We start from the raw sequence: 24608 nt of genomic DNA on the forward strand, positions 1-24608 counted from the left end.
ACTGATCCTGAAGAAGAAAAAAAAAAATGACTGTTTGCTTGTATAGTGAGTTTAACAATGGACATTAAAAACAAGATAAAAAATCTAAATGTATTCACCATCTTTAAAATCACAAGCATCCATTGTGCTGAACATGTTTTCAAAGTTAGAAAATGTCTTGACTGCTGTTAACCTGTTAGCCTTCGCCACAGATTTTGGGACTCACACCTGAAAATGCCCTACCCAACTTTAAATGTAAACAGTTCCTGATAAAAGTGGGCTACATACACAATTTCTTTTAAAAAGAAGACATTTTGAGTTTTACTGTCCATTATTTAAAGTTAATATTGTTCAAAAAGTAATACGTTATAAAAGGTTATAGATGATGAAGTATATAAATTAAATATATATATTGAATTTCTTGAACTGAAATTTTTATTTCTTCATATATAAATACATAAATACAAATCAGTAATGTAGCAATCCAGAAAACAGGTTAAAAGCCACATGTCTCATGAGTTTATATTTTTAAAATGAATAAAGATATCATGAAAAATGAAAATTCCTACAAACATTTATCTGAGACTATGTCTCGCCCAGCCAAAATTTTGGGACTCACAGCTGAAATGCCCTAGCTGACAATAAAAGAATACCGTATTAGAATTAATGTTCGAGTACCATTCAGCTGCAACTACAGTCAGAGTCATGCAATTATAAATTATTTATCCACGCTTCCTGAAGTAAGCAACGCTGTGGTGTGTGTGTGTGTGTGTGTGTGTGTGTGTGTGTGTGTGTGTGTGTGTGTGTATGTTAATTAATATTTACTGACCAGAGTTTGTATGTAAACAGTTTTTGATTTCTGAGCTTGTGTTGTAAAGTACATTGCTCTAATAAGATTCACAGTAATTCAAGGGTAGGTTTACATTAATGTCGGACATTTATATAACCAAGAAGACTTTTTTTTTTTTTTTTTTGAGACCTAAAAGAGCACCTCATGCCTTGTAATCATTTGTCAATTTCAAAAAATAAACTCTTAAGTCTTGTAAAAAAGCAAATTAGGAGTCTTTCAAAGTTGCCTGAATCCCATTTTGCAATTAAGTGCTCAACCTATAGCTCATATTTCCTCCCTTGTACTTATACTACTTTCTTTAATACCCATGGGTTAAAGAGAAATAGGACAATCCCGAATAGCATTGCGGCCCACTCTGTATCTAAAAAAGAGGGAAATGTGAGCTTTCGGCTTGTACATTCGGCATGATAGAAAACATGAATCAAACTTAAGAAAACAATAAGGTCCTATCATGTTTCAGAGGGGGGAAAAAAAAGGGATAACAATAATGTTTTATTTTTCAAAGTCATCGTCTCTGTTTACTGTTCGCAGAGCGGTATGATGCAACACTGGTTATGTTTGTATGCAAAGATATTCACCAGTCTGTATGAATTCAGTTTCATTGCAGATTCGGAATATAAATTGTTTATATGTATCCAAAAATGGGTAGACAATCTCCAATTCTATGCACATTACGTGTAATCCAATCCAAAGTTATGCGCACCCAGAAAGTGAGGCTTAGTGTCAGCATCACCGTACCGACGAGAGCATGCGAGTCCTTTCAGCATATTCAGCATTTTAATCACAGTGCCAGTGTTTTTAATGAGTCTTACATTATTTCCCTCTCAGCAAAACGTCATCAAAGTGTGATTATCGAACGGACAGGGAGAAGTAGAGTTTATGACCGCAATAAAGTTCTTCAGCATTTCATATTTGATGGAGATTCAGTAGCAATCTCTCTGGTTGTTGCAAATAAAACAAAATGCATCACATTATCCAACGGTATAATCCTTTCATTTATCTTCTTAGGTCACCAATATTAAAAGCCATTCTCTGGGAATAACTGAACAAGAAGAGTTTTTTTCTATGGGCAAGTTGTGCATCCTCACTGAACGTCGATATCAAAAGCTGAGCCAACTTCACTGAGGTCAAAATGTTAGTTTGATACCAATCCAAGTTTTTCATATTAAATAGAATCAAATCTGTAACACAAACTGTATTTTATTACAAAGGCGATTTAAAAGAGAGCCTTGTGACGCAAACACACGCTCGAACAGCATACGAGCGGAGATTCTTCTAAGGAAAGTAATAAAACATAAAAAGTGTGGCTATCAGTCTTCTATTTAAGTTGAAAAGGTATCACATCTCATTTGTGTGGATAGAAATTAAACTCAATTATGATATGAATGCTGTTTATTGGGATTAATCTGTTAGTTGGATTATTGATTAGGCTGCATTAGGCTGGAGGTAAATATAGCAGGTGAGAGTTGGGAATGTGAACATTCAAAATCCAGTTGATTTTTGCAGTGTGTCCAAGACCAGCGATTCAAAGGTGTCATAACAAAGAAAATGCAATAATTATACCTTCTATTAAACTCGCATTGTGCCCACAATATATCTAAAAAATGGCAGCTTGTTGGTATGGTGATTAGTGTAGATAGCTATTCCATAGCGCAATCTGATCTCAAAAACCCACAGTTGATTCTCGACACAAGAAACTTGATGAACACATTGAAATCCACAAACCAAACCCAAACACCACTCTACTGCAATGTTTAATATATATACGTTTACAGCCTTACTTATCCAGAGCGACTTACAATTATCCCATTAATACAAATGAAGTTTAAGGGCCTTGCTCAAGGGCCCAGCAGTAGCAGGTTACTGTTAAACTGATTTCAACTCAAACTTTTGATCAGTCCAACATCGTAACCACTGAGCTTCCCCTTGTGTGTGTGTGTGTGTATATATATATATATATATATATATATATATATATATATATATATATATATATATATATATATATATATATATATATATATATATATATAAATGCTGTAGGATCGAATTGAAACAGCAACTGTCTCCCCAATCACCATCAGAGTTTCATCACCCACCAATTTCCATTTCTCATGCCCAGTGCTCCAGTGGGCCAAAGACACAAATGAGAGCTCCTATCATCTCAGAGTTTGCAGAGGAGTTAACATGTGCATCGTGTTCCCTTTATGCACTCTACACCCACTCCCCTTATTGCCAGCAACGAGTATACGAAGGGATGTTGCCTTGGCATGTAATAATGTTGCTTTCCAGCAGCATCATCATCATCATGAGCCCAGATATGTTATGTTTTCATCTAGAGGCCAATTCAGTGCATAATTACTTTTGTTTTCACAAAACTATGCATCAATTGACATTTTTATCACAGTTGTTTTTTTCCATGCTGAATATATACAGTATATATGCACAGTTCTTTCTGGACTTTTTTCTATTTATTGATTCATTTATTTATTTATGACTAGGAACTGTAAAAAAAATACAAATAAAAAAAAAACATAAAAAATGAAACGTAAGGAATGTGCTGATGTGTAAAGTTCCACCTGAAAAGACATTTGCATGCAGATTTGTCCTGGATGCTCTTGTGAGGCCCGGCAGGGACACAGAAGTGGAGATGAGAGTCATCTCCATCTGTGCTAAGGGATGCAAAATGCCTGGTGGGCATCACACCACCTGATCACCTCTGTCTTCGAGAGTGTAGAGGAAGAAAGAACAATGAGCACCTTCAGAGCCATGATTTATACACAAAGCTATTGTAAAAAATAATAAGATAAGAGATAGGATGCGTAAGTTGTGAGGTGATCGTAGTAAGTCTTAACGAGCTGAAAAGTATAGCTGTGCATAATTCTGCTTCGACATTCACTGTCTTAAGCATTGTAAAGGTTTTATCTGAAAGTGATCTCATCTTTAAATATCACAGACTGAAATGTATCCTAGTGCTACAGCCAACTGTGTTGCTCATGACTGCTCATGCATAAATAATTCTGTGCACTGCAAGAACAAAGACACATATTACCTTCCCTCCAGGTCCCTTTCCCCTGTGATTCTCAGTTTATTCTTTCCTTACTCATGGTTGATGGGTGGTGTAAATGCATAAACTCATCAGCATCAGTTAGCAGCTTTTAAGAGTGTGGTAATCTTTTCTAGGTAGTCTTCAGGTTCAGCCAGCACCTGGTTGTAATTGCGCTTGTAAATTAGTCTGCAAACACATTTGAGATAAAATGGAGATCATGAAAGCAGTTGTAAAAGAGCCTTGAATGATGTCTCATCTGTAAGCAGCCACTCCCTGCATGCATGCAGCCCTCCTCTGTCATCTTCATCCTCATCGGTCTGCATGAGAGCACCTCAACTGTGCGCTGGGGAAAAGTAAGCCGGTTCTGACAGGTGAGTTAATTGATGAGCGGCAACTCCAGCGATGCAATATCCCTCCTGCAAGAGCACCAGAAAGTCAAGATCGTGAAGCGGCTTGCATTCGAGTGGGTCCAGCGAATAACTTTGATGAAGCTCCACCGACATGTCAGAATGGACTTGAAGGATTCGATAAAAGCCCAGCCCTGTTCTCACTTCTCGGCTGGACTCAAAAAGGCATGTAATCAATCCTCCTGGTCTAATTTTGGAGGAGCTAGGAGGGTGGTTCGCTCAAGCCCATCCTTTGAGGATTGACGGGACACATCAAGGATGCGTCCTGGTATGCCAGACTGCTCGCATTTACTCACTGTCATCCACCTCTCTTCACTAGCCCTCTCTGGATGCATGCTGGGACTTCCCAACTGCTCCTTTATCAACACAAGGCCAGGTGCATCCTGGGAGATTCATGCTGAGTGTTTATCAAAGGCCAAGGCAGTGGCATAGAGGGCTTGAGGATCAGAGGAACCCCAGAGAAGGGAATCAGTTTGACCATCTGTGGGGCCACTCCACCCTGCCACATCAAAGGCCAAGGTACCAGGCAGCAAGCATGAAATCTTGTCAAGAGGAAAACCTCTAATAGCCTTGCACAGCATGGCATTGGGTGGCTGTTGGGTCCTTTTTAGTAAATTCCGTGCTGCTATAATGACACTGTGGATATCAGCTAGAGAGGACATTCATTAGTGCGTGACAGGGAAATAACTTGAAATGTAATGTTGGAGAGCAAAGATGTTTTTGCTTCAGGGGAAGACTATGATTAACTAAGAGCTAGTACATCTTATCTTATGCTGTCTGACCTAATCTGAAAGAGCTATGCAGCTGCATTCAGATTCAACTAGATGAACTGTGTTCTGCTGGCCACTTAAAAACAAAAATCATAGGGTATTCAAACTTAATGTGCTGCTTCTTAATGGCCGCTTGGAATAACAATTCTAATGTACAAGACATGAAATGAGGTTATTTCACTGTTTTAAATCAAGATGAACTTATTCACCTGCCTATCTGGCATCGACAAAACTCATCTGACTATTCTCAGCCAGATGTCAAGCCATAAACTCCAGACATCAGTTAGCAGTAGCAGGACAGAAATGAGACAGGCAGGCAAATATACATAGAAATTGAAAAAAATATATACTGATCATAAATAAGCCTTATGGCCTATATTTGTCTTTTTGTGGCAATTGAATCGCCCCAAAATGTCCTTTTGATCAATGTTGTGATAACAATTAATGGCATTTACGCCGCTCTAATGAGAACTTCGGGGACCGTTTTTTTTAAACAGAGATTTTCAGAATACAGAAGTTTTAAGTATAGTGTCTTTTTAATGGAGTTTGTGAAACAAAAGACTAAGAGGATTAGTGTGCAGCTCTGCATTTCACCAAAGAGAACTTGCTGCCTGACGGGAATTATTCTCCTCATAGAAATCCCAGAGTTAATACTTCAGACTACAATGCTCTGTGCTAAAATTAGACACTGCTGACCGACGCACTTTTTTAGGGAAACTCATTTCAAATCATTTCAGTTAAGCCTTCACCTGTAAACAGCATTATAGCACAGCACTCTAGCGCCACCATTTTTTTTGGCAAAAAAAAAAAAAAAAACAGCATTGTGGTCAACAATCATGTTCTCATTCACATTCTTGGTGCCAGGAAGTCATTTCAGGGGGATGATAAGCAAGTATGCTATATAAACACCTCAACAGATCTGTGACATGTTCAGGTATTTTGGGTCGATGTCTAAAAGAAGTGGAAGTGCAGATGACATTTAAAAACAGAGTCAACCTTCTTTTTCTCCTCCTGCTGTTAATCTCTAGTGCTTCATCTGTCATCACTTGTCACCTCAGCCTCCATGCTCACAGTGGTGCTAGCTGACTAGCTTTCAAACAATCCTGGTTTTTTTTGTAGCAGCTAAGAATCAATAAAATGTGATTTTAAAAAACATTGCTATACTTTGCTTGTATTCTGGTTTCATGTAATATATTTGCAGATATGGTTGCATGTTAAATCTTATAGATGAAATGTTTCGGCAGCCTTTCATGTCTCAGTAAAAAATCTGTTCTTCCGAATGAAGTCAACTGTATGGGAAAACTAAGTTGAACTTAAAAGGCCTAATTTTTTACCATTAGCATTACATAATACATAAGCTAAACTATAGCTGCACTGATACTACTGTTGTCAGCTATCCTTTCAATACTTCCTATTCATTGATACCTTTCCTATATTTGTTTACTTCTACAGGTAGTCCCAGAGTTATGATGGTTCGACTTACAATCTTTCGATTTTATGATGACAATAGTGATACGACAATATAGTACAAATATTAAAATTTTCGCGAGACAGGCAAACATAGCAGGATATATAGTATGCAGCATGATAATGTATTTTGGGATGCTACAAGGATGTATACATCTCAGCGGTCACCAGCGGTTGACAGAGTTCAGTTGTCTTGGAACTTGTATTTTTTTTTTTCTGTGTTTTCAGGTCATATCTCTTCTGAAACAGATCACCACCAGCTAAATGACTTAAGCATGCAGCAAATTATCAGTATGTGTATTCCATTAAAAAGTGAATACATGAAGCTGTGAATTGCACAAAAATGGTATTCGCCAGTGTGAGGCAGTGGTGCAAGAGTGCAGATAAATTGTCACACATGACACGCACTTCAGTTCAGCGAGCACTGAAAAGGGTCTGCACACAATTTTTTTATTATTGATATATTACTAGTTCATATACTGTTTAAATGCAATAGGATATAAAAACAAAGCTTGAGGAGTTTATTTCAGCAGCACCGAGCAGCAGTCAACAAAAAATAATAAGTAGGTTGCTCATTTTGTTTTCCAGATTTGGTATCAAGTATCCAAAAAAAAGAATTACTCGAGCACATCATGGATAAAATGGTATCAATTAATTCATGAATATGTAATGGGCGATTTGGGGTACGGTCCAGCCTCGAGCAGCTTTCTTCAATATACCAAAAAAATGACTACGAATGAGATCCACTTTCGTACGGCTGAAAATATACACTCCAACTTGATTATGGCAGGCAAAGTGAGTGGGATAGAACAGGATGGCAACGCAATAGGCTTGCTGCTTCACAAGGATCCCATGGCTCCAAAAAGAAATAAAATCAGTGGCAAAAATGTCTCCTGCTACAAATCCCCAGCAAATTGAAACCACGGGGCTCTTTCTTAGGCTGCAGGGTATACGGGTTTACAGGGTTTCTAGTTGTATTTATTTTTAAAAAGGTATAAAAGCGCACACTATCACACCGGTATAAACAAGCATGCATGGCATAGGACACTCGTATCATTGGTTTATTTATTTATTTCTTTTTTTCGTGAGCTGCTTTGGCCTTGAGCTGATGTAACTGGTATTCTCAGCAATATCCTCTGCACTTTTCCCCAGTCTCTACTTTTCAAGAACCAATGCCGTTAAATAAAAAGCTATTGTGGCCCACGGGACTAAAATGTTAAAAGAGTTTGAGGATTTGATTCGAGTTTGAATTATCCCAGTGAGGGTGGTAACAGTGGAAAACGGATGAGGAGCCATCGGAGTCTGAGTGGTTCGCTCCTTTTAGCAAGGAGCAACCGGCGAGAAGGAGAGTGACCGGAGAAATAGGCAGCGGTTTTATCTTCAGCAAAAGTCATGTCATATGCCAAGATCTATTCTTGCTTAATTGGACCAGGGTGTTAGCATTGTTCCGTCTTGGAATGTCCTCAAAATCCAGTGTGCTCCAGTCGGCCCCAGAGGGCGACCCGCATCCCAGTCAGTCAATTAGCAGCCCTACAGTCTAAGCCTTCTGCACACTAGAAAGTCTATGGAGGACCAGTCATTTTAGGCCAGAAACATGCAGTGCTTATTGTTACAAGTTTATGCACAATAGGTTCAGATCTTGTACGTAGATGCACAGAACAGAAAACATACATAAATCGAGCTTAGCCTTCCCCACCTCTGATATACATTATGAAGAATAGTTGTGATAAATTAAGTGAGAAGAAGTGGGGTAACTCTCAAGCTCAGCTTGCTCATGTGGTTTGGTTAAGTGGACTGTGCAAGGGAACCAGTGATGTATATCCAGGACCTTGCATTTAATTAAGCAGGCCTCCTCTACTTTTTTTTTTTCTGCAAGCGTGCATAATCATTTCATACACTGCGATATCATCTGCTTAATGCGCTATTTTACCATACTGTTAAACCTGGGCAATAAATCTCATCTAGCTTTCTTTAAATAGATACCTACTGAATAATGTGTGCATTAGATCTGTGGCTGAACCCTGTTATTTTTTTTCTACCACATAGAGAGAAAAAGCTTTCCTGTGATTCGGTCATTTGCTCCCACAGGATAACGTCTTTATGCCCCTCAGTGCTCCTGAGTGAATTTCGGTTGCAGTTCATTTCGCATCAGATGATGCAGGTGATGCAAGTCATACATCTCTACATGTGCTGCATTTATTTAACTCCAGTATGTAAATATGAATAAATTAAAACTAGTAGGATCTTGTAATTTGTTCATTATTAAGGGCTCCAGTGTTGTGCAACATAAAAAAAATTCTGAGATCATTCATGATGTTTAACTCCTAATAATTGCCAGGGGTCAAGGGAGCAAAGCTGGCCAGTCTTTCTGGATGCGGAAAATTACTGGAGTTACTCTTTCCACTGTCACAGTGAGCCAAGCAAACTGTGTGCATCTGAGAGTTGACGTATGTAGATCAAATGTATTATATTGATCAAATTGAGTTCCTCCACTTTTCTGGGGTGATGTTGGAGTGTTCTTGTGGAGATTTGTGCTCATTCAGCCACAAGGGTATTAGTAAAGCAGGGTACTGATGTAGGATGAGGAGGCCTCTGGTGCAGTCAGCATTCTGATTCATTCCAAAGATATTCAATAGGGTTGATATCAAAACTCTTGAGGTCAGAGCTCTACAGCAGGCCACTCAAGATTTTGCACTTTAACCCATGTAAACCATATCTTTATGGAACTAGCTTTGTGCACAGGGGTATTGTCATGCAGAAGGTTTAAATCAGGTTTGGGTCTTCTAGTTCAACTGAAGGGAAAATGTAACGCTACAGCATTTAAAGACATTCTATAAAATTGTGCCTCCGACTTTGTGGTAACAGTTTGGGTCCAATACTTTTGTCCATATGGTACAGAGGTGGCAAAAGTACACAGATCCTTTACTTAACTAGAAGTACAGATACTGATGTTTTAAAAGACTCTGGTAAAAGTTGAAGTTCTGACTACACCATTTTCACTCAAGTTAAAGTAAAGAAGTTTGGGCTCTGACATGTACTTAAGTAAAAAGTAGTCATTACTACTACCTGTTTTAGTGTCACACTGGAACTGTATCTCACATCATATTAATATAATGAAACAAAATTAATTTAAAATTTTGTTTACTAATGAATGTATCCAGGCTGAAAATCCACCATATAGAACACAAGCAGAGAAAAGATCATGATGATCAGGTGATCAGGAATGTTTCTCTCCTCAGTCATGTTTACATCACTGACTCCCTCTGTCTCATCTACGGTAATCATACTGCTTGACATCTGTTTTGAATTTAGATTTACATTTAACTAAGTATTTAAATTAGCACTCAAAACAAAAGTTTATATATATATATATAGTGCTAATGTATATACTTCATTAAATGTAAATCTAAATATCACTCATCATAAACACCCATGTGACCTTATCAAGAGATCAAGTATAGAAAATGCATCAGCAAATGAATTTAGCACCTGTTATCAGTTACACAACTGCAGCTGTTGTTTTCTCACCAGTTTCTATGTTTGACACTCAAGAAGCAAATAAAAACTGTAAGAAACCGAGAAATACAGAGAAACCCAATGATTGTGAAAAAATGCTTCTTCTTCTTCAAAAAAAAAGAATTTTATAATTTGAGGGTTTTTTGTATTTTTTTCCTTTTTTATGAAAATGCTTTTTTAATAAATCTTTTATTAGGCTTCTATCTTATGAAGCTTAAAGTGTTACTATAAAAAAATAACTAAAATATCTGAACTAGTGTATGAATATAAATATGAGACTTGCAGAAGAAACTTTCATTGTTTGCTACAGTATATTACAGCATAGCTGCTCAGACAGATTACAACCTTTTTGGCATAAACTGAAAAGTGCTTTCATTTCTGTTTATTTTTAAACACATATGCCTTAATGCTGCCATTGAATGCACTCTATTCTTTTCTGTTTCGCTTTGTAAATATGCAGGAACCATCCTTCACCTTGGTATGGAAATTACAGATTAGATACAAAAGCCTGTCAGTGGCACCAATCAAGCCCAGACATTATATTTCCGTTCCCTCTGCCAAGGTCTCTGTTCATTATTTGACTGTTCTGCTTCTTCTTTTACAATCTTTTTTTTTTTTTTTTTCTGCCTGGCATGACTTTACATATTAAGCAGGGGCATGAATGCGATGGCCCACAATCCTTCAATGAGAATCTTTAAAATATTCTGCAAAAGTGCCGGAGGATTTGTTAATTACCGTTCTGACATCTGTCCTGTGCGTAGGAAGGAATTATCAGAGAACAACAGCCTTATTCTCCTCTCCACCTGACTAACACTGATGACAGCAGATGTCAAAACAGCCTCCATTAATATTAATGATCTCGGGGCTTAAAACAGAAGCCTTAAATGTTTTTGTTACACTGCATCCCTGTCCGGATATATTAAAAAAATGTGGGTGACTGCAATTTGATAAATATGCTGATTATGATGAATATATTGCAAACAAAATGCTAATGAAATGTTTTGCAGTATTTGATTGACTTATTTGATGAGACATACAGTGTATTGAACATATATCATATCAAAGGTGGGAAGTAATGAAGTATTTGTATGTTGTGCGGCTTTTTCAATCTACCACTGGTGTATCATTTCCTGGCTCTCACACACCACAGGTGCAGGCTAGTTTACAAAGCTAACAACAAACAAGGCAGAAGGCAACAAGCAGTATGGCTAAAGTGGATGAGACAGAGGGAGTCAGTGATGTAAACATGACTGAGGACTGAAACATTCCTGATCACCTGATCATCATGATCTTTTCTCTGCTTGTGTTCCATATGGTGGCTGTTCAGCCTAGATACAGTTTCAGTGTGACACTAAAACAGGTAGTAGTAATGACTACTTTTTTACTTAAGTACATGTCAGAGCCCAAAACTCTTTACTTTCACTTGAGTAAAAAAAAAGTATTTTAAAACATCAGTATCTGTACTTCTAGTTGAGTGAAGGATCTGTGTACTTTTGCCACCTCTGTACCATATGGACAAAAGTATTTTACCCAAACTGTTACCACAAAGTCGGAGGCACAATTTTACAGAATGTCTTTGAATGCCGTAGCTTTACATTTTTCCCTTCAGTTAAAATAGAAGACCCAAACCTGTTTCAAACCTTCTGCATGACAATACCCCTGTGCACAAAGCTAGTTCCATAAAGATATGGTTTACATGGGTTAAAGTGCAAAATCTTGAGTGGCCTGCTGTAGAGCTCTGACCTCAAGAGTTTTGATATCAACCCTATTGAATATCTTTGGAATGAATCAGAATGCTGACTGCACCAGAGGCCTCCTCATCCTACATCAGTACCCTGCTTTACTAATACCCTTGTGGCTGGATGAGCAGAAATCTCCACAAGAACACTCCAACATCACCCCAGAAAAGTGGAGGAACTCAATTTGATCAATATAATAAATGTTATCAATATAATAAAAAAAGTGTATAGCATGAATTTAATTTATTCTATATTGTTTTTGATATAGAATTTCTATTTAAACCGAGCATTTTATTTAAAATTGTAAAAAGAAATGTAAACTGTTAAAATTGACAAATGTTAATAATATTACCGAACTATTAAGCGCACCCAAATATAAGCCACACCCACTGAATTTTACAAAGATTTTTATTTTGAACATAAATAAGCCGCACCTGTCTATAAGCCGTCTACATTGAAACTAATGAACTTTACACAGGCTTTAACGAAAGACAGTGTCTGTTACACGGCTTGTATCTAAACAGTAGCCTACCAAGGAAATAATTGTTCACGGTCTTCCTCCTTTCTTTCACAACTATTTATCTCGGGAGTTTATCTTTTGGCATCGTCGTGCGTTTAAAAATCCCAATTGGTGAAGCTTTTCTCCCGATGCCGTGCAGCTCAGAACACAGGTGAAGTGTTTTTTCATGCCCGGTTGTTTTCAGCTTGACGAATGATTCGCATTTCCTGTTGACAGTCCGAGTGAGCGGCAGGTCAAACGTCAGAGGAACATCATCCATATTTATGATGTGGTGCGGCCCGATTCAGTGGGAGCGCATCTGATTTAATATAAAGAGTTTCATTGGTCTAATGTTATGGGGTTCAGTTTTTTGGCAGGAAGCTTGTGAAAGCGGGAAAAACCCAGGAAAAATCCATAAATTAGCCGCTTCGTTGTTTAAGCTGCGGGGTTGAAAGCGTGGAAAAAAAGTAGCGACCTATAGTCCGGAAAATACGGTAAATGGCGTTGATAAAAGCGAAAAGCACTTTTATGTTTTGTTTTTCTCCCCCTGTACTGTTACTGTACAGAAGTTCAACCAAATCAGAACTTAAATGCCAAGGTATGTACCGAACCATGGATTTTGAGTACTGTTACACCCCTTACTGATATAATTGTTTATATGAATAAACACATATAGATATATCTTGTATCAATCTATATATATATATACTGCATTATGAAAAACGATGATGATTCCTGAATTAAAGACTACCATGGCATTGACAAATCAGGTCATTATATTTCCACTTATCTTTAGGTATTGTGCTACACAACACGAGCTGCAGGAACGACTCAGATTGCTGAAGCCTGACTTAATCATTACAAAAACAGTTAAGATATTTAGCTGAGAAAAAACATAATGGATTGATTATTGGGATTCTGTCAGAACATTGTATATGTTTCCCCCAAGAATGATTGAAAATAACACCTCCAGTCACAAGGCATGTTTGAAAGACAGAACTTTCTGAACGGTTTCTTTCACTCTATACAATGTTGAAGAATTAAGCTGCAGGACAAAGACTGCTGTAGCCAAGGCAGTGAGATTCTATTAAATTGTGCTTGGTGTATTAATTTTCCAGGCAGTGTCATAAAACACGCTTTAACAAGATCCCTGTTGTTGTAATATAATGAATATTTCAACCCCAATGTGCCCTTCTTATAATTCATATGTTACTCTCATCGGAGTGCTTTATCACTTATAGGGAAAGAAGGGAAGAAAGACAAAGGAGTGAGAATATGGGGAGACAAAAGAGAGGGGAAAGGAGAGGGAGACGATGTGGCACAGAAAAGGGAAGAGGAATAAAAATGGAAAACAGAGCCTGGGAGAAAGGGTGAGAGAGACAGGGATGAGAAAGAAAGAGCAAGGGAAATTTGAGAGGGGCAAAAAAAAGAAAGTAGGGACTAAGAAAAGAAGGAGAAAGAAAACTGTGAGTGGAAAGAGAGAAAGAAATTGTGCAAATAGTGCTGAAATATGCATCCCTAGAGGAAGGAAAGGGAAAGATAATGAAAACGCAGGAGGCACAGAACGCTGAGGAGGAACTTAAGGAAATGGGAAGTGAAGGTGAAAGTAGAAAGGATAGAAAGAGTTAGGGAAGATTTGGGAGAAAATCTGAAAGAAAGGGAGAGGAAGAGGAGGAGGAAGTGGAATCAAACAAGAGAATGATCAAAAGAGAAAGATGTAAATTGAGAAGAAGTGTTTGCAAGAGAGGCAATAGGAAGAAGGCGTGAGGGAAAAGAGAAGAAAGAGAAAAGTCAAATTAAAGACAAAGTAAAGAAAAGAAAGGAAAAAGGAAAAACCGAAAAAGGTGAGAGGGAGGAAAGAGGGTGGAAAACATGAGGTAGAGTGGAAAAAAAAAGAGTGTTTTTAATAGGAGGGAGAAATAAAGAAGTACATACAATTTAAATAAATAAAAAGATGAGAATGGAAGAAAAAGAGATGATATAAGTAATAGGCAGAAGCATGAAAACAGATAGATGAGGGAATAGATGAAAAAAGATATTAAAACGCATAAGGAGGATAAACAGGGAAAATAACAAAGAAGAAATGTTGAGATGAAAATTAGGAAAACAACCGATAAGGAAATAAAAAGGAAGCACGAGGAATGTTTTGAACAAACAGGAGGAAAAAAAGAGAGCGAGAAATGGAAAGAAAAGTTGGATTTTAGAAAGTAAAGGGGGAAAAAGAGTAGAGAGACAGAAGATGAAATTAAGTGAACTAAAAGACAAAAATGAATGATAAATATGGAGGACTATTTGATAAATACAGTAAAGGAAGAGGAAAGAGAAGGGATATAGGGTGAAGTGGAACAGAAGGAGGAAACCATGCAGAGGAGAAAAAGCAGGAAGAAAGAGAATAAGCACCAAAGAGAAGAAAAAGGAAATAGAAGAAAGAAACAAAACAGAGAATGAGAAGAAATAACAAATAGAGGAAATAGAATGTAGGAATAAAGAAAGAGCAGGAAAGGAAGAGAAAATAGAAAGAAGCATGATGGATACAGGAAGAGGAGGGTTGAGCTGCCAGTCAGACTTAACAAAGCCATGTTTCAGGTGTAGAAATGTATCAGGTGAAATTACACTGCTGCAGCAGAATAAATACCTTCAGGCTTCATTTCCAGCAGATTCTCTCACAACCAGCTCCAATGATTTATGCTTTTCTGCCTTTATTTCTCCAGCACTACTTCTCTTCTCTTCTCTTCTCTTCTCTTCTCTTCTCTTCTCTTCTCTTCTCTTCTCTTCTCTTCTCTTCCCTTTCTCTTTCTCTAATCTTTTCTTCTTTTTTCTTTCTCTTCCTTTTCTCTTCTTTTCTTTTTTCTCTTCTTTTTCTTCTCTTCCCTTTCTATTTTCTTCTCTTCCCTTTCTCTTCTCTTGCCTTTCTCTACTCTTCTCTTCTCTTCCCTATTTTCTTCTTTTCCCTTCTTTTATCTTCTTTTCCCTTTCTCTTCTCTTCTCTTCCTCTTCTCTTCCCTTTCTATTTTCTTCTCTTCCTTCTTTTATCTTCTCTTCTCTTTTCTTCTTTTTCCTCTCTTCATTTTCTCTTCTCTTTCTCTTCTTTTCTCTTCTCTTCCCTTTCTATTTTCTTCTCTTCCCTTCTTTTATCTTCTCTTCTCTTCCCTTTCTCTGCTCTTCTCTTCCCTTCTTTTATCTTCTCTTTCTCTGCTCTTCTCTTCTTTTTCCTTTCTCTTCTCTTTTCTTTTTTCTCTTCTCTTTACTTCTCTTCTCTTTCTCTTTTCTTCCCTTCCCGTCCCCTGCCATCCCTTCTCACATGGACATCCTTTTCTCAGGCCACTCTTCTCTCATCCATTCAGCTGGGTGTGTTTGTAAAACAGAGAGTGAATCACCTATGAACTCAAATGCACTGCGTTACACATCCATCACATCATGTGTCCAAAGCTGAGCTCAGCTTCCATGCATCACCATGACACACACTTCAATCACTCACACACTGACGCAGAGTGGAAAATGCCGTTTAAAAGCCTAGGCTGCTGTCTCCGTGTGTGTGTGTGTGTGTGTGTGTGTGTGTGTGTGTGTGTGTTCAGGTACGCATGCGAATGTACAGTGGTCCTCTATTTACTCTAACGATTTCACCACTGTTCAGTAACTAAGATCATCACTTTAAAGGACTGAGTAAATATTAGGTGCACATCAAGAGACAACAATTAACTGTGTGTCAGGAGTGTAAATTTGTACTCTGGAGAAACCTAGAGTTCAAGCATCTGAAGCAAATGATTAGTACGTTGAGATACAGCGGAAATGAAGTCAACAAGGCCCGGTAAAAGGTTTTTGTGCGGCGTGATAAACAAAACCAAATGAATCAAATCAGACCTTGGACTTCCAATATTCTGAAACAGCAACCAAAAAAAAGCCAAGAGAAAACAAATAAAATATTTTAGGAGTTAAAACTGTGTTCAAAGCTCATGTCCATAAGTAATTATCATACAGTTGTTAACAATAAAGCAAATCTGAGGAAATGCAAACAAAGTTAAACTGATCCTGTATAAGGTTTTCTTGAAATCTGTCTGTTCTTGAAACCCGATCTTTCTGACTTCTAAAGCCATGGTCCACAAAGAGCTTACAAAGCACATATGGTGTCTTATTGTGAAAAAATATAAATCAGAAAATAAATATAAAAGCATTTCCAATAGCATTTCCAGTGTGAAGACCGTCCTCAACAAGTGGAGACTTTGGTGCACCATTGTGACATTATCAAGAATAGGACATCTCTCCAAAATTGATGAAAGGACAAGACAAATCTTTATCAGTGAAGGTGGCAAGAGACTTACAGCAGCGTTTAAGAAGTTGCGGGAGTATCTGCTGAGCACTGGTCATGTCCTATATTTGACAATCTGTTGTACTGTACTCGTACTGTATATGAGTTCTACTCTAGTGCGCTCTCTCTTTTCTACCAAAAAAGAAAAATTCAACAACAAAGTATGTGAGGAAATGTATGTTCTGATGAAACCAAGGTAGAACTTTTTCAGTGAAATTTCTAAAAGATATATTTGGTTAAAAAAGACAATTCCTACAGTATGATGAAGCACGGTGGTGGCAGTATCATGCTTCTCTTCAAATGGCACTGGGGTTCAAGTCAGGTTAGCGAGAATCATAGATAGCTCCAAATGCTGAACTATTTTGCCAGAAAATCTGCAGGCCTCTATAACACAGCCAAAGATGAAGAAAATATTCACCCTTCATCACAACAAAGTTTCCAAATATGCATAAATCTAAGTCAACAAACAAATGGCTTTGAAAGATGAAGATCAAAGTTTTGAAATGGCCAAGTCAAAATCCATCTGTAAATCCAAATGAAAACCTGAAAAGCCTTTTGGGGGGGATGTGCACAGAAGATCCCTTCATGACTTGATAGTTCCGGAGCATTTTTTGCAAGGAAGTATGCAGTAAAATTCTCATTCAGAATGTGCTAATCGGGTTTTTTTTTTTTAAAGGACAGAGTGCTGGGTTACTTAAGGTTTGTGATCACTTTTGTAAAAAGTTTGTATTTTATTTTTTCCGATAATTTTTAAAAAAATTTTCTTGGTATTTTATACAGTATAAAAATAGGAAGATCCAACATCTTGGATTTCCTCTTTTCCCCTCATTACAAAACCTTGCAATTTTAACATGAGTGTTTAGACTAATCAAATTTGTCTGTGTTATTGGCAAATAGCTGTAAATAATAAGTTATAAATAAAATAGTTTTCTGTATCAACTGAGCTGTACAAACTCATTTCTTCATTGTAGCACCTGTTGCTACGCTATCGTTAGCTATTTGCAGACCCGATCCACTAGTAGAAATAACCACTTTATAATAATACCTATATTCATTTGGTTTATTTGGTTGTTTGTTTGATTGTTTGTTGTTTTTTTTTCTGTCATGGTTATTGGTTTTGCTATATTTGCTATATATTAAACCCTGAGGCCCAACTCACATTAGAATAGCAAAGAAAAATGTTTTAGCAGCAGGTGTGAACCTGTTTGGGTTCCTTGACAAGCCACAACAACAATAATTATGTAAGGAATAAAATGTGCAGTTATAATCAGCCTGGCATAAAGAAACAAAGATGTTTTATTCCTCTTATGCCACAGAGTCATGAATTCCCCTCATCAGCATGCAGGTGCCTATGCTTTTGTTTCTATCACCATTTTTTAATAATGTCTTGTCTCCACTCCTGTCTTGACAAAGGTTAAATTTTACAATTGTTCTCACCTATTTTCAATTCATACCTCATTAGACTCTCAAATATGGTTCCATTGTTTCGAGTTACATTTCCCATTTATTTTTATTTTTTTACATCGCTATCTGTTTATGTAATTTATGATCATGAGTTTGATCATAAATTACAAACAGATAGCGATGTAAAAAGAAAAGAAATGTTAAAGAGAGACATGTCATACTTTATATCAGTTTATCTTCACAGCTAGTGTTGTGTAGCAGATATAAACACGTATCTCCTTAATTTCTTGAAGTAAGATTAAACGAAAATTCACTTTGTAATGTTGCCAAGAAACCAGAACGTTCAATCCCCATCTGGAAGCTTCTCTGAGGAAATCCTACTGACTGTTACAAAGAGACTGTTTTATGTTAGTTATTTATATATGGTACATTAGATCTACAATTCAGCCTGCTTTACATCTCACACAGAGATAAAATAATGTGAGGTGAATACACTTATTAAAAAATTAGAGAGAGAGAGATTGTGTGTGAATAATATATATATATATATATATATATATATATATATATATATATATATATATATATATATATATATATAAACACACAGTACAGACCAAAAGTTTGGACACACCTTCTCATTCAAAGAGTTTTCTTTATTTTCATGACTATGAAAATTGTAGAGTCACACTGAAGGCATCAAGGGCTATTTGACCAAGAAGGAGAGTGATGGGGTGCTGCGCCAGATGACCTGGCCTCCACAGTCACCGGACCTGAACCCAATCGAGATGGTTTAGGGGTGAGCTGGACTGCAGAGTGAAGGCAAAAGGGCCAACAAGTGGCAAGCATCTCTCGGGGAACTCCTTCAAGACTGTTGGAAGACCATTTCAGGTGACTACCTCTTGAAGCTCATCAAGAGAATGCCAAGAGTGTGCAAAGCAGTAATCAAAGCAAAAGGTGGCTACTTTGAAGAACCTACAATATGACATTTTTTAGTTGTTTCACACTTTTTTGTTATGTATATAATTCCATATATAATTCCACATGTGTTAATTCATAGTTTTGATGCCTTCAGTGTGAATCTACAATTTTCATAGTCATGAAAATAAAGAAAACTCTTTGAATGAGAAGGTGTGTCCAAACTGTCTCATTAGTCTCATCCAAATATGACTATTCTTTTTATTTGTATTAACACTTCTTGTACTGTATACTCACTTTTCATGTACAGTATATGTGACTGTATGTTCTAATGGTCACAATTGTTATAAGGCAGCACATTTATTTAGAGCAGTGATTGACTTGACCAGAACTACGGGTACATTCAACGGTTTGAATGCACACTACACAGCCAATCAGAATTGAGTATTTTTACAGACCATCCATAGTACGATATACATTTAGCTTTGTTGTTGACCTTACAACAACTAAAAAATGACAAACTTATGTTTAATGTCTGAGGATCAATCACACGAGTGCTAGAAAGGTGTGTAGGAATGACATTTGCTTTCATACAGATAAGTTTTATATAGATCAAGTGTACTGTTTATCGTCTCTGATTTAAAATAACACAAACACAATGGTGAACACCTTATTAACAGTACAAGCTTGCTGAGTTTTTCCGGATAAAGAACTCTTGTTCCATTTGCATCAATACATTGTGAGGTTTTGTTAAACAAACTAGAACCTGCTCATGCACAGGTTATTTCATCTAGAACACATTAGTAGGATTATTTTAATTAGAATACAGCTTTCCTATTGTTTTAAATTACCAGGGTATTATGTAGTCTATCCACTCTGTCATACTCATTCCTTTTACACTGAAAATCCGTTAGGTACAAAGTCCCCATTACAACGCAGAAACAATGGTCTTATTTAAAATGATAAATGCAGTTCTCGAGATGCAGTTTTACTCATTAGTGGGACAGAAGTTACTCTAGTGCTGTTGGGGTGAAGGACAGGGTGATATAAGCAGATGGCTAATTTTAGTTGATACTTAGGCAAATCATGATAAATGTATTTTACATAGAATGTTTACAAACAATGTTTATTGGCCTTAACCGCTGGAGCCACCACTCCCCCCTATATATATATATATATATATATATATATATATATATATATATATATATATATAATAAAAATAAAACAAAAATTTTTAGAAATTACTTCCTAAAAATGTGGAAAGGAAAAAACACATCTCTGATCTAAGATGTGCAAAACATGCAATAATATCAAAAAAGAACATAATTTGGTTATTATCCAGTTTGAGGACCAGACTCACTGAGTCCGACAAGATCACAGGAAGCTACACATTTCCATTTCAAATAGTATGTTTGCTATTGTTTACCTCATACATTTTTCCTATTCTGAAACACCATCCGATCATTAAAACTGGTTCCAGATTTGCGTTGTATCGTGGCTGGCATCTTAATTCATACTTTGTACATTGTGCAAGTGAGTCTGATTCAAAATAACAAATCCAAACACAAAAAAAAAAGTGAATCAGTACAAAAACAACCAATTAAATGCATACAGGGGACAAATATACACACACACACACACACACACACACACACACACACACACACACACACACACACACACACACATTATATATATATATATATATATATATATATATATATATATATATATATATATATATATATATATATATATATATAATTATTCAAATTTCTGAAAGTCTGCAAACTTGAGGTGTAATTTGCTCAGAGGAAAAGTGGTACAGTTTATTACCTTACTAAAATTACCCAGCATGCAGTAGACCTCACACACTATTTAGCTAACCGTTTCATTAAATATTCTCATTAGTTCGTTCAAATATGACTATTCTTTTTATCTGTATTAACACTTCTTATTCTTGCTCATGGTTTTATTATTAATGTCTGTTTCACATTGAGAACAAAACAGAAGCAACATATAAGAAATATCTGAAATTCACTACCAACTCCACCACACTTAAGTTAACTGAATCTTAGCTCAATGCTAGGATACAAATGATACAGAACAGAGACTGTAGCAAGAACAATTCCCTTTCAATGTTTTTTGTGGCACTGCCATTTTTTATCCGGTGTAATTGTTGGCCTCTCACCTCAGCAGTGCAGGGTGTGTAAAGCCAACAGCGTGATTCATCTGTTATTGTCAACATTGTCTACTCATGCTGGATGAGACTCTTATCTTAAAAACAGACGCCTTTGGATTTCACTATACCGTTATGTTCTATAATCTGAATGTTGAGGGGCTGGCGCTAGTGAGGACATCAAACACATTTCCTACAAGCTTGTTAATGATTGTTAATATTATTAGCTTGTTAATATTATATATTTATTTATTACCAGTAAACAGGAACTAAATGTGTTTTTAAAGCTTTTAAAGTTTTAAGCGTAAAACTTTATATTGATGCTTTATGCAATTCTATGTTTATTAATGGTGAAACCAAACTCAACATAGAGCATGAAGACAAAATATTCTTGTAAATGTTTTAAAGTAATTATGGTGTTTTGAATTCCGTAAACTATCAGGACACCGAACGGAACTTTTGCTACGTTTCCACACGTGCGATTAATTAGGTGATACCAGAGAAAATCTGAATCGGTTTATTTAAAAGTAGACATTTCAAGCTTTTTATACATATATTTATGTCTTTGAGGCAAGTTTTCACTGAGATTCCGGTTGTTTTATTTATGTCTGTGAAGAGAGATGACAGAGGCAGAGACGGCAGAGAGCGCCCCCTGTTGAGAGCAGCTTGCTTTGTGAAGCAACAGCTGAAAAAGGTTGGTGTCCCAATACTTTTGTCCATATAGTGCACTGAATATTGGTATACAATTATTCTAATTATATAAATGATATACCATTATTTATTAATGGTAGACAAATCTACTGTTAACTCTTCAATGTTTCTTCATTGTGTTTTTTTTTTTCTTTCTTTGAGACTTTCAGCTCAAATTGTGGCTCTATATTATAACACCATTAGATATTTTATGATGCACATTATCCAACACAATATCTCCTTTGAAAGCAAACGTGCATATTATATTATAATATTGACACAATATCATGCTGAACATGAGCATGACTGCACCCCAGACCTCCGCACCCTACATCAGTACATAATTTACTAACACCTTAGTGACCGAATGAACACAATTCTCCATGAGCACATCTAGTGGAACATTTTCTCAGAAGAGTGGAAGTTATTATAACAGCAAATTAGACTAAATGATCAAAAAGCACATACCAATTTTATGGTTATGTGTCCATAGATTAGATTAGATTAGATTAGATTAGATTAGATAGATAGATAGATAGATAGATAGATAGATAGATAGATAGATAGATAGATAGATAGATAGATAGATAGATAGATAGATAGATAGATAGATAGATAGATAGATAGATAGATAGATAGATAGATAGATAGATAGATAGATAGAGATATTTATTGTTAACTTTAAATATAGTGTAATGCACCAAATTTTATCGTATGCATCGTTTTCCTTTTGCTTGAGGACCAATATGAACTCCATCCCGACATGCACTTGCCGGATAGCTTCACCATATTGGGTCGTTTTAACCCTCTGACTTAAAGATAAATGTTTCTGTCGCTTTTAATGCAATATTTTTTTCTTTCTCTGAAGATTTACTCTGAAGCGTTCTCTTCCCCTGTTCCACTGTGATTTGGCTCCTACATTGCATTAGCTCATTTTATTCTCCTGACAGCCAATCAATGGACTACACATTTCTATCCATCTGCTTTTCTCTTTGTCTTTTTTATTTCTGCATATTTCCTTTTCAATTATGCTCAAGACGTTTTTCTGCTGAGCCCCGTGAGCAAGCTTGCGTTCAAGTGCCAGATAAACTCTTTAACATACTCTTTAGCATACATTTTAGGCAATCGCAATTTTCTTTCATAAATAAGTCTTTCCATTTGTTCTTTGTCAGAACGAGCAAAGTCTCTGCCTATCTATCAGGTTTGGCCAAATTCCCCACAAGAACATATATGCACCCTCACATTCATGACTGGGGGAAACATGCACTGATTACGATTCACAGCCTTACCTTCAAATAAAATAAGAATGAACCCAGACTGGTAGTCAAGTCTCGGTCAGTGCATGCATGTGTGTGTGTGTGTGTGTGTGTGTTAACAGTAGCTATGCATACCACTTGCAAGTGACCTTAAATTACTAGATCAAATTACTTCGGGTTTTTTTTTCTAGAATTTAACCAGCCATTACAGACCACATTAATGAAGCTTCTGCTAATAGTATAAACCTCAGACCTAAAGTTATTTGAGCTCTAGACTCTTTATGGGCCATCAGTGAAAGTCTATTTCTCCTGCAATGGCCCAAGCTTGCCATCGATATAAAAAAAATCGCAGTAATGCACCGCTCCAAATTACCTGAACCTCCGCAATTTAGTGAAAGACGAGTAAGCCGTTGCCGTCTCCACCTAATCCAGTGAAACCGCACTTAATCGACCCCAATGAAGCTTTAAAAACTTTAACAGAGTGCAAATGAGCAGTACCCGCGGGAACTCTGGCAGCGGCGGCTTAGAATGCCCAAGTAGCACTCTTGCTAAATGAACAAGAGCCCTGGGAGCGGCTTTTGCCTACTGTTGCAGTTCCGAAAAGATGCGAATATCCCAATATTTCAGTGCTATTTACAGTCAATTTAAGCCTGATATAACATGAAATCCAACTGTAATTAACATGACTTTGAAATCTTTTTTATTCTTCTGGCTAGTGTGCTGATTAGATATTCAGCATGGCCTCTTAAGCCCTAAATGTTTGACACTAAGTACAGCTTTGGTGAGGACTAAAAGACCACATTTCTCCCGATGCTAAATAATAATCTGCTCTTCTTAATAACTATTTATGACTGAGCCACAATAAGACAATTTCTGCTTTTTCTTTCATTCGGAATGCTACAACTGCACCGACATGTGAACATCAGGCTATTTATAGACACCAAATATCCTTCATGTTTTCTTCCATCAGGCTGTAGACACACCATTGGCTGCTTGCTTTCATTAGATGTCTCCAAGGCGTGAACGATTCCAGCTGACAAACGGAGAAACAAGCATAAGCCAACAAAAAGGAAGAGGCTTTGTCCATGACAATCGAATTCTACCTGTGCTTATTGAATTCTACCTCAGAAAAAGACTTGTGGCTGTTAGTGCTGCATTCAGAGGCAGCGACACAGAAGCCAGAGTTTCACAGTCGTTTCGTCTGCCGTATTCGCATTCGGTGTGTCTCCGCAAGATCAGCAGTAATTGATTGTGTGTTATGGTGTTGCTGGGAATTCGGATAATCTCAAAGACACTAAGACATTCCACTCGTTTTCGACATTATGCTGATGCATGCATACAAAAAAAAAAAAAAAATCTCTTTTCATTATTTCATCATTTATCAGCCTCAACATCCATAATAATGCATATATAACCTTCGTCCCATCTGTGAGGTACAGAACCAGGCTGTGTATGCTGTGGTGGGTGGTGTCTGCTGTACTCTCCCGTAAAGCCGCTGAAATATTCATTCTTAGTACTACCTTTGACTAAGTAAACGCCTCACTTTATACTCCCTGACCAAATCCATACTCAGGCC

At 36.8% G+C, this 24608-nt stretch overlaps 1 protein-coding gene across 2 annotated transcripts in view; it reads right to left on the reverse strand.

Annotated features, from left to right (window-relative positions):
• Positions 1–24608, reverse strand: part of tafa5a (TAFA chemokine like family member 5a) — a 129169-nt gene that overhangs the window by 98141 nt on the left and 6420 nt on the right. The window lies entirely within an intron of this gene.

This window comes from Silurus aristotelis (assembly GCF_946808225.1).
Source record: "Silurus aristotelis genome assembly, chromosome: 24".
Taxonomy (NCBI): Eukaryota; Metazoa; Chordata; class Actinopteri; order Siluriformes; family Siluridae; genus Silurus; species Silurus aristotelis.